This window comes from Urocampus carinirostris, chromosome 13, assembly GCF_059441175.1.
Source record: "Urocampus carinirostris isolate Australia breed hairy pipefish chromosome 13, RoL_Ucar_1.0, whole genome shotgun sequence".
NCBI classification, from domain to species: Eukaryota; Metazoa; Chordata; class Actinopteri; order Syngnathiformes; family Syngnathidae; genus Urocampus; species Urocampus carinirostris.
Window position 1 is genome coordinate 8839388 of NC_142361.1, and position 14275 is coordinate 8853662.

Consider the following 14275-nt stretch of genomic DNA (forward strand, 5'->3'; position numbering starts at 1 on the left):
ATCATTGGTCTCACTATCACCCTCTGTCACGAGGCAAGAGAATTACAAACCTCGCTCTGCTTCTGCAGACGCTCAGAATAGTAATACTTTACATTGAATTGAATTAATAATATTCAGCAAGTACAACTCAGCGATTTTGGAAAAGGATTTCCAATCCCAAAATTGTAGAATTAAATGAGAATGAACAACAACACTTAAAAAGCAACTATTGAATACATCTTACATTTTATATTTACATGATGACAGGTGAGGCAGAGCTTCACCTGCCTCCCCCTGACTGCGCATCACTAATCCGAGAGTATTTGGCTTTGATAAGCTGTCATTACATTTAAAACTTTTGAGCTCTTTCCATAAAACATGCACAAACCAACTTAGTCAAACCTATTTAGCTTCTTGAGTAGGGTCTTTTTGCAAATTACACTCCTGAATTTAATTTGGTTTGCGTGTCTGTTTTGCTTTTGCGATTACAGTCGGGTTTCCCGAGTGCCGAAGTCGTTTTAATGAGCATAGCAGCATAGCTGTGGAGTTATTTGTCGAGAAAAGTAATCAGAGGCTATCTATCAAGAATTTTTGTTGTTGAGTAAAACAGGTAGAAGTACAAACAGGAAGTGATTTTTACCACTCACTAATTCCATCCAGATGATTTAATTTTTCCCCGGTTAACTCCATCCATCCATTATCTGCACCGCTTATCCTCGGTAGGGTCGCGAGGGTAAGGGCAGTGGGCAGGGGAAATCCTGAACTGGTTGACAGCCAGTTGCAGGGCACAGAGACACTTACAACTCACTCGCTCATTCACACCTAGGGACAATTTGGACCGGCCAATCAACCTGAAATGCATGTTTTTGGGAGGAAACTGAAGTGCCCGGAGGAAACCCAGGCAAGCACGGGGAGAACATGCAACCTCCACACTGGAAGGTTCGATCCCATAACTTCAGAACGGTTGGTTAAATGGTTAACTCCATTCATTTGAAAAGCATGCAACGAGTAGTGTGAAATTAAAACAATGATGAAATTCAGTTGTCTGATTAACCCCCTCAGAATTGTCCACAAAATTCATGTTTGGAGGAAATTCTGGAAGTAGTTCAATAGGGTTCTTCTAACTTCATTTTTGTGGAGGTTTTTAGTGACGAAAAAGAACATCAATTCTGTTTTATAAGAAGGAACACCTAGTGAAATGCAAGCTCACCAAAAGAGCTGTAGCCTGCCAACTCGCTGGATGCTGCATGCTTGTCTTTAAATTGTATATTACAAAGGGATTCTGTACCAGATTTTTCTATCTGGGATGATTTTGAATACTGTTACCACCATTTTTTCCCACAAATACGAAGAGAACTAAGGAGTAATATAAGACAGTTTTTCAGTAGAGAATTCTATTTGTTATTGCGACATCCGTTGCATTCTGGTCATCCTGGAAGGGGGATTACCTCATGTGCAGTCCATTCTCAAGCTTTCTTCATCTCCTCATGTTGAGGTTTTTGAGTTTTTCCCTTGCCCTCATGTAGGTTTTAAATCAGGGGAATCTGTGTTCTGCGCAGCCTTCTTTGTGATTAAGGGCTATACAAATAAAAATGACTTGACTTGACTATTTAAAATAGAAGCTTACACGGGCATCCACAGAGTTCTTTATTGCTTATGCGTAACATTTTGGACTTCCTGTGTGTGGACTGTATCAAGACCTAAGTGTGCCACTGGCAGAGAAGCTTGACAGCTTATTTCCTCATCTTGAGACACCATAACGCCACTTATCTCCGATACCTTGGCCCCTATCACTATCAGGCCCCACCACGCCCTCTACCTGTAGCAGAGCACATTGTGAAGTATGCGCACCTACCAGTGAATCTCAGGAAGGCCCCATTCCCTGATGGTTTACCAGGGAAGGTGCTCTAAGTATGGGCTACCAGTTGTTGGGAGTCTTCTGCAGGTTCTCCAACCTTTCACTGGCCCAAGCGTTCATCCACACCTGCCTTAGGTCTGCCACAATCACCCCCATCCCAAAAAAGCCACTTGCATCCAGCCTCAGTGCTTATCACCCTGTCGCCCTCACACCCATAATCATGAAGTGCTTTGAGAGACCGGTCCTTTAGCACATAAAGGACTGTGTCCCCCTGGGCTTGGCCCACACCAGTTTACATACCGGACCAACAGATCCATAGAGAACGCCACAGCCATTGCCCTGAATAGCCACATCCTCAAAGAAATTCAAAATACTGACAAAGCGTAAACATAAAAAATTATTTAATCACGTAGTTTATAAAAAATAATATATTGGAAAAAAGCTAAAAATATAACATTTTAAACCATTTACTGTACCTTACAGCAACGCTTCAATGAAGAACACACCATTTTCTCAATCACTTCCTTCTTCGACCAGATTGTGTTTCTCACTGTTTTCCACTTTTCCCTCTTTTTATTAAAATCTTTCTTGGTACTCTTCAATGTGGGCAGAAAAGGGAAATATAACCAACAATTTCACAACAACATGAGATGTGGTCCCTCACAATGGCGCAGATTGACTGAACAGGTCGAGATTGAGCAGGGCATAATCCCCATCTGCCCTTAAAGAGTGCAATTTGACCCATAGTTTTCTTCTTAGCATCATTTTGCACTTTATGTTTTATGTGTCTGCACTGTCTATGTGCCGTACTGTTTCCTTGTGTAGTGTGTCCTAGCATAGACTTTTTTATTTTTATCTTCTAGACACGTTGGTTTGAGAGTAACATAATATAAGTTCTCTGTTTATGCTGCAGAATTGACAATAAAGTTTACTTTGACTTTCGCCGATGAAGGATTTTATACATTTGACTAAAAGGGTTTCTGTACGATCAAATACGAATTACATTTAAATGCAAAAGATATCACTGGCTGAGCTGTGGGGCAAGGTCAATGCAACCTTGTGAAGAATGATGTTTACAGAAACAACGGGAACTGGGACAAGGGCTGATATAATAATTAGCGCTTTCCGGCAAACGAGCATGCATTGTTAGGTGAATGAAGGTTATGTTTGGCTAATGGAGTCAGAGAACTAATTCGAACAATTTGGTAAACGGTATATTTTTAATATATTTAATTCCTAACACCAACAAAAAGGTTGGCGACTCAGTGAAAACTGTTCCCGACCCACTTCTGGGTCCCGACCCCCCGAGTTAAGAAACCCTGGTTTAAAGTACAGCGTTTGACTAACCTACTACTACCCCCGGCACACAAGATGCCTATCTGGCAGATCTGCATCGGAGGGAGGCAGGACAAGAGCGTTTTAGCCCGGCTCACCTTTACTGACCGATGTAATAAGATTACCTGCTTTACACGTCATGACCAGAAAGAGGGAGAGACACAGAGAGATTTGAAGAGTGCTGCCTGTTGTGGTCTACTCGTGAAAACCTTTGTCCAACGCTAACCGGGATATTTGTGATCTGATGAAGCAACCTCCACTTTGTTCCCGGATCCTTCTCAAAGGGAATTTTCGCTCTCTAAAGCAAAAGCATGGTAAGACCGTGCTCGTGTCTTTGAACAGTTCTTGATTCTTTGTCGCCAGGCATGTAAACAGTTCCTGTTGGTGGTCTTGCACGTGTCAAATATGACCTCGACTGGTTTAGTAGCGTACGACGTATATTAACTCTAATTTTAATAATTTGCGCAAGCTACGCTTAAAAAAAAAGGCCGCGCGCTCTCACTTTTGCAACCAATCCCTCATGGGAAACACTATACGAGTGCATCAGCACTTCTACCGGATTACCCAAAGATTATATCCCATTGACTGTACTTCTCTCTATAGCAGGGACAGTACACTGTTTGAGTCGCGGGTTCATCGGGTTAAGAAATTTGGCCCTCAACACCTTTTCTAATTATTCTCATTCATGGATGAATATACACGCATGTCATATTTTTATATTTGCTTTTAATTAGACTGGTCTCATCAAATTGATTTTGAAATGCTCGCTATCAAAGCAAAGATAACTCATTAACTCGTTTTAAGTACTAAATGTAATATTCTGTAGTATGATTGCAGTTGAATTATTTGTATTATTTCTGTATCATTTTTGTACTATTACTCTAGATGTCATTTTGTAATAGTATTTTGTAGTATGTTGTAGTATTTTTGTGGTATTTTCGTAGTATTTTTGTAGCATTTCCGTGGATGTATTTTTGTAGTATTTACAGTATGTAGTAGCATTTCTGTTGTATTTTGTAGCATTTGTGTAGTAGTATTTTGTTGTTTTTCCTGTATTAGTATTTTCTCCCTTTGTTCCTCTGTCTCATTTTCTCTTTTTCTCTCTTTATTTCTCTTTTTGTCCCTTTTCTTGTTCTCTTTCTTTCTTTCCTCTCTCTTTTTTCTCTCTGTCTCTTATTGTTCTCTTTCTTCCCTTCTCTCTCCTTTCTCTGTTTTTTAATTTTTCGTTCTCTCTCTCTCCCTCTGTCTTTTTCTCTTTCTCTTTTTCTTTTACTCTCTTTCTCTCTCTGTCTGTCTTTCTCTCCTTCTCTCTTTCAGTCTCTCTCTGTTCTTCTCTCCTCTCCTTCTTTCTCTCATTCTGTCTCCACCCTTTTCTCTTGTCTCTTTCTCACTCTCTGAGCCTTTCTTTTTCTCTTTCTTTCCTGTTCTGTTCTCTCATTTCCTCTTTCCATCCTTCTGTCTCTAGCCTTTTTTTCCTGTATCTTTCTCACTCTTTGAATCTTTCTTTTCTCTTTCTTTCTTTCCTGTTTTGTTCTCCTATTACTTCTTTCTCTTTTTTTCTCTCATGTTCTCTTTTTGTCCCTTCTGTTTGTTTTGCATTCCTTCTCTCTTTTTTCTCTCTATTTCTTTGTCGTTCTTGTTCTATTTCTTTCATTGTTTCTTTGTTTAAACGTTCATCTTTCTTTCTTTCTTTCTTTCTTTCTTTCTTTCTTTCTTTCTTTCTTTCTCTCTCTCTCTCTCTCTCTCTCTCTCTCTCTCTCTCTCTCTCTCTCTCTCTCTCTCTCTCTCTCTCTCCTTTCTCTCTCTCTCTCTCATGCTCACAAACTTATCTGTCCGGCCCCCACAAAATATTTTTTCTACTATTTGGCCCCCGTCCTAAAATTAGTTTCTCTCTCCTGGCTTAATGCAAGCGAGGTATGGCTGTATTCGTCTCTCCGGTTTTATCCGTAAACGCGGGAAGCCGTCGACCGAACATCTCTTGGGTCAAAATGACTCCTGAGGAGGAGCAGCTGGATCCCTCTTTTACTCGACTCACTTCTGTGCTTCATATGCATATCAATTAGAGTTCAGTTTTATCCTTTCAGCTCGTGCCGCAGGGAGTCGACAAACGTGGGGCTCCTTCAAACGTAATTACTCAATTTTCTTTCAGTAAATTACAAGCAACTTAACGAGATACCTCCCATTTAAAAAAAATACAAATAAAAAAAAACTTTCCTGGGTGATATTTGGCAACTTGAATAAAGACGCCCAGAGAGTAAATGGTTCGCCAGTGATTTCCATCAAACCTCGCAGCTATGTGAAACAAATTGCTGCAGAAAGTATTTTAAAGCTAAAAGCCGAAACGTCACCTGCACCGGAGAGACTTTAATGCGCTTTATGGCTGAGGGATGACACCGCTAAGGACAGAAGCAAATTATTTCAGTCTAAAAACAACCAGCAAAAGCATTATGAAGGAGTGGTTAGCACACTTGCCTCACAGTTCAGATGTTCTTGGGTTGAATCTCGGCTCATGTTTACCCGCTTTGACGAGTATTCTTATGAAGTTAATTAGAGCTTTTTGGTTTAATCGTATATCTGTATTATCTTTTTTTTTTAAATCAGATGTGGCATACAAACTTGTTAACTCTAACTAGTTAACTCTAACTTGTTTGCACTAACTCATTCACTCTGGCTTTAACGGGCTCGCTCTAACTCAAAATAGCTCTAACTTGATCTCTAACCAAACTCTAACTCACTCGCTATCTCTAACTAGCTTGCTCTTTCTCTAGCTCACTCTCTATCTAACTTGATGTCTCTCTTTTTCATTTTAATTTGCTCTCTCTCTCTCTCTCTCTCTCTCTCTCTCTCTCTCTCTCTCTCTCTCTCTCTCTCTCTCTCTCTCACTATCTGTCTAAATCGCTCTCCGAAAGGATTGTTAGAACAATACCACCATCTATTTTCATTAATAATGTGTTATGAAAAATGTGTTTCCTATGGAAGCAGTAAACTCTTCATATTTGTAATATAAATTTTGGAGATTGCCAACACTTGGGTGAGACACTCCATATCCATTTTGTCTAAAACATTCAAACCACTTAAGGATCTCCGCTTTCATTTATGGTTTCTGTCTTTTATTTCCTTTTTGCCGCTTTGGCTTTAGGTGCAATTTCCAATGATGTCTCCTTTTGTTTGACATTGTTTTCATCTACCCTGGTCTTTCTTGCTGCTTCCAAATTGCTTGTTTCTTCAGCAAAATTGATCACTTTTAGGTTAAGGACCACACATAAGGACAGATGTTTTCCTTTTTGTCCGGGCATAGTATATTGCAAAAATAATTTGAAAAAAACAATTTCAAATTGAAGTCAACAGTATAGGAAACATGTTTTTCTCCAGGCAAAGTGTGGGGGGCATTCATTGTACAAGGCAATTGACAATTTATTTGCATTTATTTTATTTTCAAAATATTGTGCATTGGAAATTATTTTAGTTTGACATCGTGATATATTAGTTAAGTTTTTGTTATATCGCTGCTTTTTTTATTTGATTTTTCCAGCTTTTATTTTGAAACATTTGTAATAGAAGTACATTGTATTTGTATCATATTTGTATACTCTTAGAGCCTGAAATCTTTGTACTTTGTATATCGCAACTCTAAGCTCACTCAGAAGGGTAAGGGTTCAATTAATGAATGATCTTCTTGGATCAGATCGATACCAAAAATCCCAGCCCACCCCTAATGGCTTCCTCCACAGCAGTTTTGATAGAACACCTCTTGGCTCCATTATGCATTTATTCATTTGCCAAGATTATATTCTTTCCCCCTATGGGCTCCATTTCCAAACTTTGAACTTGTAACCCTGGATTTTAAAAAAATTTGAACACCCTGCTATTTTGCTATTTCACTTAGAAATTATGGAGGGGTCTGACATTTTCATAGTAGGTGCATGTCCACTGTGAGGTATGTAAACTAAAAAAAAAATCCAGAGATTTCAGACCCCTCCATGATTAATAAGTGGGAGAAATAGCAAAATAGCAGGGTGTTCAAATACTTTTTTTTTCACTGTACATACCAGAAGTTGTCTGACATATCTTTTTAGCGCAGATGCTTTAGCAGGGGTTTCACATCCGATTATTCCACATCAGCTTGAAGCTCTTACCTCTTTCATGTCTCCTCCCCAACTCTCGACACTCCCCCACCCTTGTTTGTGGTTGTTGCCCTCACCCGCATCATGCATTGCCACATTCCGTGAGTTGTTTCCCCTTGCGTATGCGCACAGAAAGACATCTTAGCAGGTTTACGTCTGACACTTTATGATAACACTATGAAGTGTGGAAACAGGAAATTAAAGACCTTTGGCGATTGCTGAAAATCCTTCGGGGTGATGTTTTTTTGATGATGACACAGTGCTCTCATACTTTTGGCTTTTTCTTGCTGAAAGTTGACTTTGGCGTAGTAAAGACATACTTTTGAAACTTGAGTTAGTTGGCAAAAAGGGCATTTGCTGTTTTTCTGTCGCCGGATAAAATATTGACTGATGCGAGGGAACATGGAATTCCAGGCTTAAATGCTTGAACACCTTCTGTAATGTTTTATCCATTGTCTGCACCACTTATCCTTAGTAGGGTCGTGGGTGTGCTGGAGCCCATCCCAGCTATCTTTGGTTAGTGGGCAGGGGACACCCTGAACTGGTTGCCAGCCTGTGGCAGGGCACACAGAGACAGACAACTCGCTCGCTCATTCACACCTAGGGACAATTTGGACCGGCCAAATAACCTGACATACATGTTTTCGGGATGTGGGAGGAAACCAGAGAGCCAGGAGGAAACTCACGCAGGCACGGGGAAAACATGCAAACTCCACATAGTAAGGTTCAGTCTCATGACCTCAGAACTGTGCCACACACACGCTAACCACTGCGCTGCCGTGCTGCCAACTACTTGAAGATAGCTGGCATCGGCTCGAGCACCCCCGCAACCCCACTGAGGATAAGTGGTGCAGATAATGGATGGATGTTATGTTTCAGTTAAAGAGAAATAGCACTTGACTAGTGTCATTTTTCACAGTGCGGGCTGGCATCAGTTCTACATGCAGAGCGCATCAGACTCAGCTCCACTCTCCAGGCGCGACTAATCTTGGATTGATTGGTCATGCCAGGAGAGTTAGGTGCAAGGAGGATGTTCAAATATCTATAAATATCTATCTACCCTGGTCATGTCCCTTGAGAGGGGTGACCGACAGCAAGACAAACACATACAAAAACAAAGAAAATAAAAGAAGGGACAAAGTAGCAAAAAACACAGACAGAAATTTTGGGGGTCCATGGCCAACCCAAAAGCCCAAATGCCCAAACACCTAAACACGTTAAGCACCTCGCCACCTAAGTCGGTCATGCTTTCATCCCTCCAGATGAAACGGGACACAAGAAAGCGCCCATGTCACTCGGGTCAGGGTGACACAACACACTCCTCTGTTCAACGGCAGCCCATGACAGCTTTCACTGGTTTACCCCTGCAGCAACATACGGGTGCCCTGCCCATCCCTTAGAACACGTCTAAACATCCCATTATCCTTTTACAATACTTCTCCACTCATTCCTATCACCGACAAGAGCTCTCGCTTTCACTAGATTTAGACCTTTTTCCTGTGCATTCATCATTCATATTCAACACCATCCATCCACGTCAAACGTGTCCTTCCTCTTGGTCTCCCTCCATTTACTTCTGCTACGTTAAAAATAATAAAACAAAAACAAAAAAAAGGGCAACCCTTTGTTGTGCTACCTCAGTTACAGGACAAAAATATTTGGACAGACACACTTTTTTCACAAGTTGGGCTTTCCATGCACCCACATTGGACTTGAAATGAAATATCTCGACACTTCTTCAGAACTGGGTGCAGACTGTAATTTTTAACTCAAGTGGTTGAACAACAGCAACATCTGACTGAAAATAATGGAATTGTATACATTTTTACCCAAACACACCACATTTTAGGGCAGGGGTGGCAAAAAAGTTTGACACAAAGAGACAACATTTTTAACGGTGAGAGTCAAAGATCCACACCACGCACTGACCTGCCATGACAGTTAGACACACAAAAACACACACAATTAAAAACATTATTTCCCATAACACACTCCTCTCCTTACAAAACAACAAGTATTGTTCTTGTGTTGATTTCATGGAAATTGTCCACCCTCAATACAGACAAAAAAAAAAAACTAAACATGAAACAAGGTAAAGAGCCACAGTATATAGAAAATATGATGAGGCAAAGAGAAACACTCTTATTGGCCAAGATCTAGAGCCACGTGTTCGCCCACCCCTGTTTTAGGGCAAGGGTCTCCAACTCAATTGAATTGGCGGACACTCAAGCTAGGATCTGAGTGAGGTTGGGCCAAAAGGCGTTTTCCACAAAATAAGCGCTGATAAAAACCTGACGCTGTTCTTAAAGGGCCAGTGTTAGATATGTGTCCACTAGGTGTTGCTGAATTGCATGGTGAAAGCAAAAATTAATCCAAGGAAGACTAAAAACTGAAGACTGAAAGTGAGAAAAAAAGCACAATTTTTGTCATTTTCTGTCCAGCCTTTCTCAGAGAAAGAACGAAAGAAGGGAACATATATATGGCTCTTTGTCCATTAAAAAACCTGATGTTTGTATTTAAATTCAAATTATGTATGTATTTAAATAGATCAATAACTAGATGGATATACAGCCCCTTAGACTTTCAAGTTGTTCAACGAAGTAACTCTTTTTATTCACCAAGAAAGAGGATTTGATTTATATCCAACCATTTCTCAGTGAAAGATTAAATTTGGTGCAATTTGATGCAGTTTTTAAATTCCAAATATATTTCCTGGTTAAGCCGCTCTTGATGCACCCAACCTTTTTATTTAAAACTCAACGTCAGCTGTGTACTGAAGTCATTTATTATACCAGACTGTTCTTGCGATTTGGTATCATTCAACCACATGTAATTTGCACGTGATTACTTTCTGCAAATTCGCATTCAACAGGTAACGCACGTAAGACATCTCAATCATCTCCCTTCTCTAATTGGACGCCTGCCCCAGCATGTTTGGTACTTGACGTCGGTTGGTTTTCGTGACCATATGCTTCGCCACGATTCTAGGAACGCGTTGATTATACACACAGACGGGCTGATTTCCTTTTTCCTGTTGTTCGATTTGATGTGCTGCACCTGGATAGGACGGTAAATGCTAGTTTTTAATAAGCATGAGCCGTACCCTCGGGCAACACTTCACCCTTGATTTTGTGGGCCAGGTAATCATTTCTTACTTAGCATATGCTCCCTCTGCATTTCCAATTACAATATTTATTTGAACGCCTATCACACGACCAATCATATTGAAATACCAAACCCATTACATCTGGTGTAGACAACGGCATTTTTGTTTTGTTTATGACTGAGTTTGTGGTTCAGGGTCTCAAATATGGGTTTCAAACAGTGTTGTGAGTTTATAAACCAGCATACCAAACAGCCAGACCTAAATCTTTTAATTTGTTGTTTCATAATGAGAAAATGACACGCCCAGGAGTAGTTTTGAATTAGCTAACATTTGATTTTCATGTACCAGCTAAATATGTTTTATAAGGAAAACTGGCTCTTTGTTTTCAATTAAAATATTGTTTTAAATGTGCATGACACCACTAATTAGAACACTTCAAAGATCCTTCTATGATATCATCTACGATACATTGTTTCATGCAGTTTTGTAGCCATTCGACAAGATGGATATAGCTCGTGGCAGCTTTTATTTGATAGAGATGAAGTTCTTACGTTTATTGTAATCTCCAGGCTTTTATTATGAAGGTGTGTTAAATACTAATGAGTGATATGACTGACCAAGGGTGGTCAATCTTGAAAAGTTTAGTATCGATCCGGGCCAAGTAAATAGATGAGGATACTGATACATTTTGCTTGGAAATGTTATGATCATTGAATATTTGAATTATCCCCTTAGAATTGGTTTATGTTTACGTTAAACACAGCACAAAGAAAAATGTTTCATTTTTTTTATAAAATAACTTCGATTCAAACTGTAAGCGGATAAAAAAGAGAATTGTTTTTATTACAACTGTTTCAGAACAAAAGCCAAGAGAGTCAAATAAAAAAACAGCGATTTAACAAAAATATAGAATAAATATCATGACAAGTCAACTATACCTTCCTTTGCACAAGAGTGTGAAAATAAAGTCAGCGGTGCAAATAAAGTATCAATTGTCTCTCATTTGCTCTGTTGCCATAGTGACAACGGATTTACAGTTTTTTTTGTTCAGGAACAGTAACTTGTTTACATTTTTGTTTGCAACTTGGAAATAATGTTAACAATACATATATACAATATCTAAAAACCTATAACACTATAAAAAATGAAATATTTGTCCAACGTTATAGAGGGAAATTCAAGACAGTCAAACAAAAAAATAGTAATGTCACAGACAAGCCCTTTTGGCTCTGTTGTCATAATGTCAACAGCTTTATAGGTTTTTGTTCAGGAACAGTAACATTTTTCGGTTGCACCTGTTGCTCTCTGTAGGGTAAACATTTTTCATACGTTTATGAACATTTATTATGCTTCCCGTTTGCCTCTCTCATATTAGCTTCTGATTAGGGTGCACGTCTTTGTCCCTCTCTTCTACCTAGCAGGCAAAATGCAGAAGCAGGCCAGGTAGGGAAAGGTGCGTATAGTGTGTCTGTCAGTCACGCAAACAAGCATAAACTCAGAGAGTGTCGTTGGGTAGGTGAACAAGAGAAGAACTTATTTACCTACATATAGAGGCAGCACTTAAAGGAAACTAGTTGTGGGGTGAAGCATCGGTGCAAAGACAATAGTATCAATCCTATTCAAGTTTGTTGGTTGGTTGGTTAGTTTGTTGGATCCCTTAACCACTAGGGTCATAGGGGCACCATTTCCTGTGGTATGTCTTGGGCAAGTACAGCCTGGTGGCGCCCATCCCTCTTCAGGCTTATTCAAGTACTCGCTTAATTTTAGGTAAAATCGATATTTGGATCGAGCCCTACTAAATAGACAAGATGGATTGTAAAGCCCCTCACCCTGTAGTTCATGGCAGTTTTTACTTAATGGACATGAGGTTTTTAATTATTAGAAGCTCCTGGGTTCTATTAAGAAGGTGTGTTAAATAGTAAGAAATGGTATAACTGATAATGGTACTTGCTGGTGGCACATCACTTAGCCTCATTTTTAATAGTAAAAATACCAGCAGGAAAAAAAAGTAAATTATGGGAAAATGTCACTCGAAAGGCGGGCATTCATTGTACAAGTACATTTATGCTTTTACTCAGTGATTAATGTAGTTGCCCATCAAAAAAAGAAAGACTTCTAGTGTCCTCTGCTTTCAAATACACAACACTTTGCATTTATCAAAAAAGAACCTATTTATACGCACAATGGGCAGCACCAAGCGAATTTCAATGTCTTTTGAAATGAGTCTCGCAGGTAGCAAGCAATACATGAATTGAATATAGAAGCATAAAGATGTTTTGTAAATTACATTTTTTCTTTAATTTTTATCCGGATATTTCATTGGCACATAAAGTACTGTTTTTGTTCTCAAAATGAAGTACATTCTGAAGCAGAGATGTTAAGATTTCAGGCCGGGGCAGGGGTTTTAAATTAATGTGTCTTTTAGGACTTAGGCTTACAGTTGGGGGTAGGTGGACCAACCCTAATATCAATATTGTCGATACGAAGCTAGTACTTGGGTCGGAACGATACTATTGTCCTATAATTGATACATCTATTGTAGCCTGATCATCCTGGGAGGGGGATTACCTCGTGCTGTCCCTTCTCAAGGTTTCTTCATTTTCCTCATGTTGAGGTTTTTGAATATGTCCTTGCCCTAATTTAGGTCTTAAATCAGTTTGTGTAATAATAGTCTATAGTGTGCAATAGTTTTTGATTTGAGCAGCCCTTTAAGACTCTTTGTGATTAAGGGCTATACAGATAAACATGACTTGACTTGACATACTTTGCTCCTACACCAATTTGCTCAATGTGTCGCTTATCTATGTATATAGCGCAACCCTTCTCTCTCACCCATTCACTTTATAAGTTTAAGCTTGAGTGTGTGACTGACAGGCACACTTTTAGCACCACTACCTACCTGGCCTGCTGCTGCATCCTGCCTGCCAGGCAGAAGAGAGGGACAAATCTATGCGGCCACCTCTACCAGAAGATAGAAATAACTGAGGCAAACAGGAAGCTCAGTGTGGATTTTTTTTAACTACAGAAAAGGACAAACTTATTTTTTTTCCTTTCTATCTTGATAGTCTCATCTTTTTTCTCTTCAGTCTTTATTACATGTTTTACCCTGGAGTGCAATGTCTAATCTCGTTTCACAATGTTGATTTCAATGACAATAAAGATAATTCAATGTCAAGTGAAATATGTTTGGTAAAGTGTTCTGCTACTGTGGCAACAAGACAAATACAAATACAAGAAAAAAGCATTGGCATAGAGTGCCAAGGTGCAAGCAAAATGTAAATATGTTACCTTTCCAGAACAAACAAATGCACATCCAATGTCACTGTGGCAGCAGAGCCAATAAGAGACAATGATACTGTATTTGCAAATTTAAGTTTGTTTTCTAGTTGACCTTTTTAAACACTATTTGTATTTATGTTTCATTGTTGCTTTTTTGTCACGACCAGAACGGAATCAGGACCCAATTGTGTAAAGTTTATCACAAGCTTTATTGAAAGAAAGAGGTAGGGCTGCGCCCACGATCCGGTGCTCGCTGGACGTGGGAAGCAAGTCGCTCTCGCAATTGGATTGTGATCCGAACACGGAATTGGATCTTCCGTAGCGGGCGATGGCGGTGTAAGGGACGGAAAGACAGGTCGATAGCCGGAACAGGAGAGCAAAAAAGTGGTCGGGGTCAGAAACGGGTCGGAAGCCGGGTCGGGGGAACAGACTTAGTCGGGATCAAAAAACAGGTCGTAATCAGTAATCATGACATTTTTGGTTTCACTCTCTTGACTTATTGTTTTCTTTTTAATATTCTTTAAGTTTGCAGTGTTGTTATGTCATGAAAGATGAAACATTTTAATGCCTAAAACAATTGTACTGTTTTGATCG

At 39.5% G+C, this 14275-nt stretch overlaps 1 protein-coding gene across 1 annotated transcript in view; it reads left to right on the plus strand.

The window, feature by feature from the left end:
• The first annotated feature begins 3348 nt into the window (after positions 1-3348).
• LOC148353674 (protocadherin-15-like) overlaps positions 3349-14275 on the plus strand; it is a 350912-nt gene continuing 339985 nt past the window's right edge. Inside the window, exon 1 of the mRNA XM_088350828.1 lies at positions 3349-3486. The gene's annotated coding sequence lies outside the window, so the exon portion shown is untranslated. The remainder of the gene's footprint in view (positions 3487-14275) is intronic.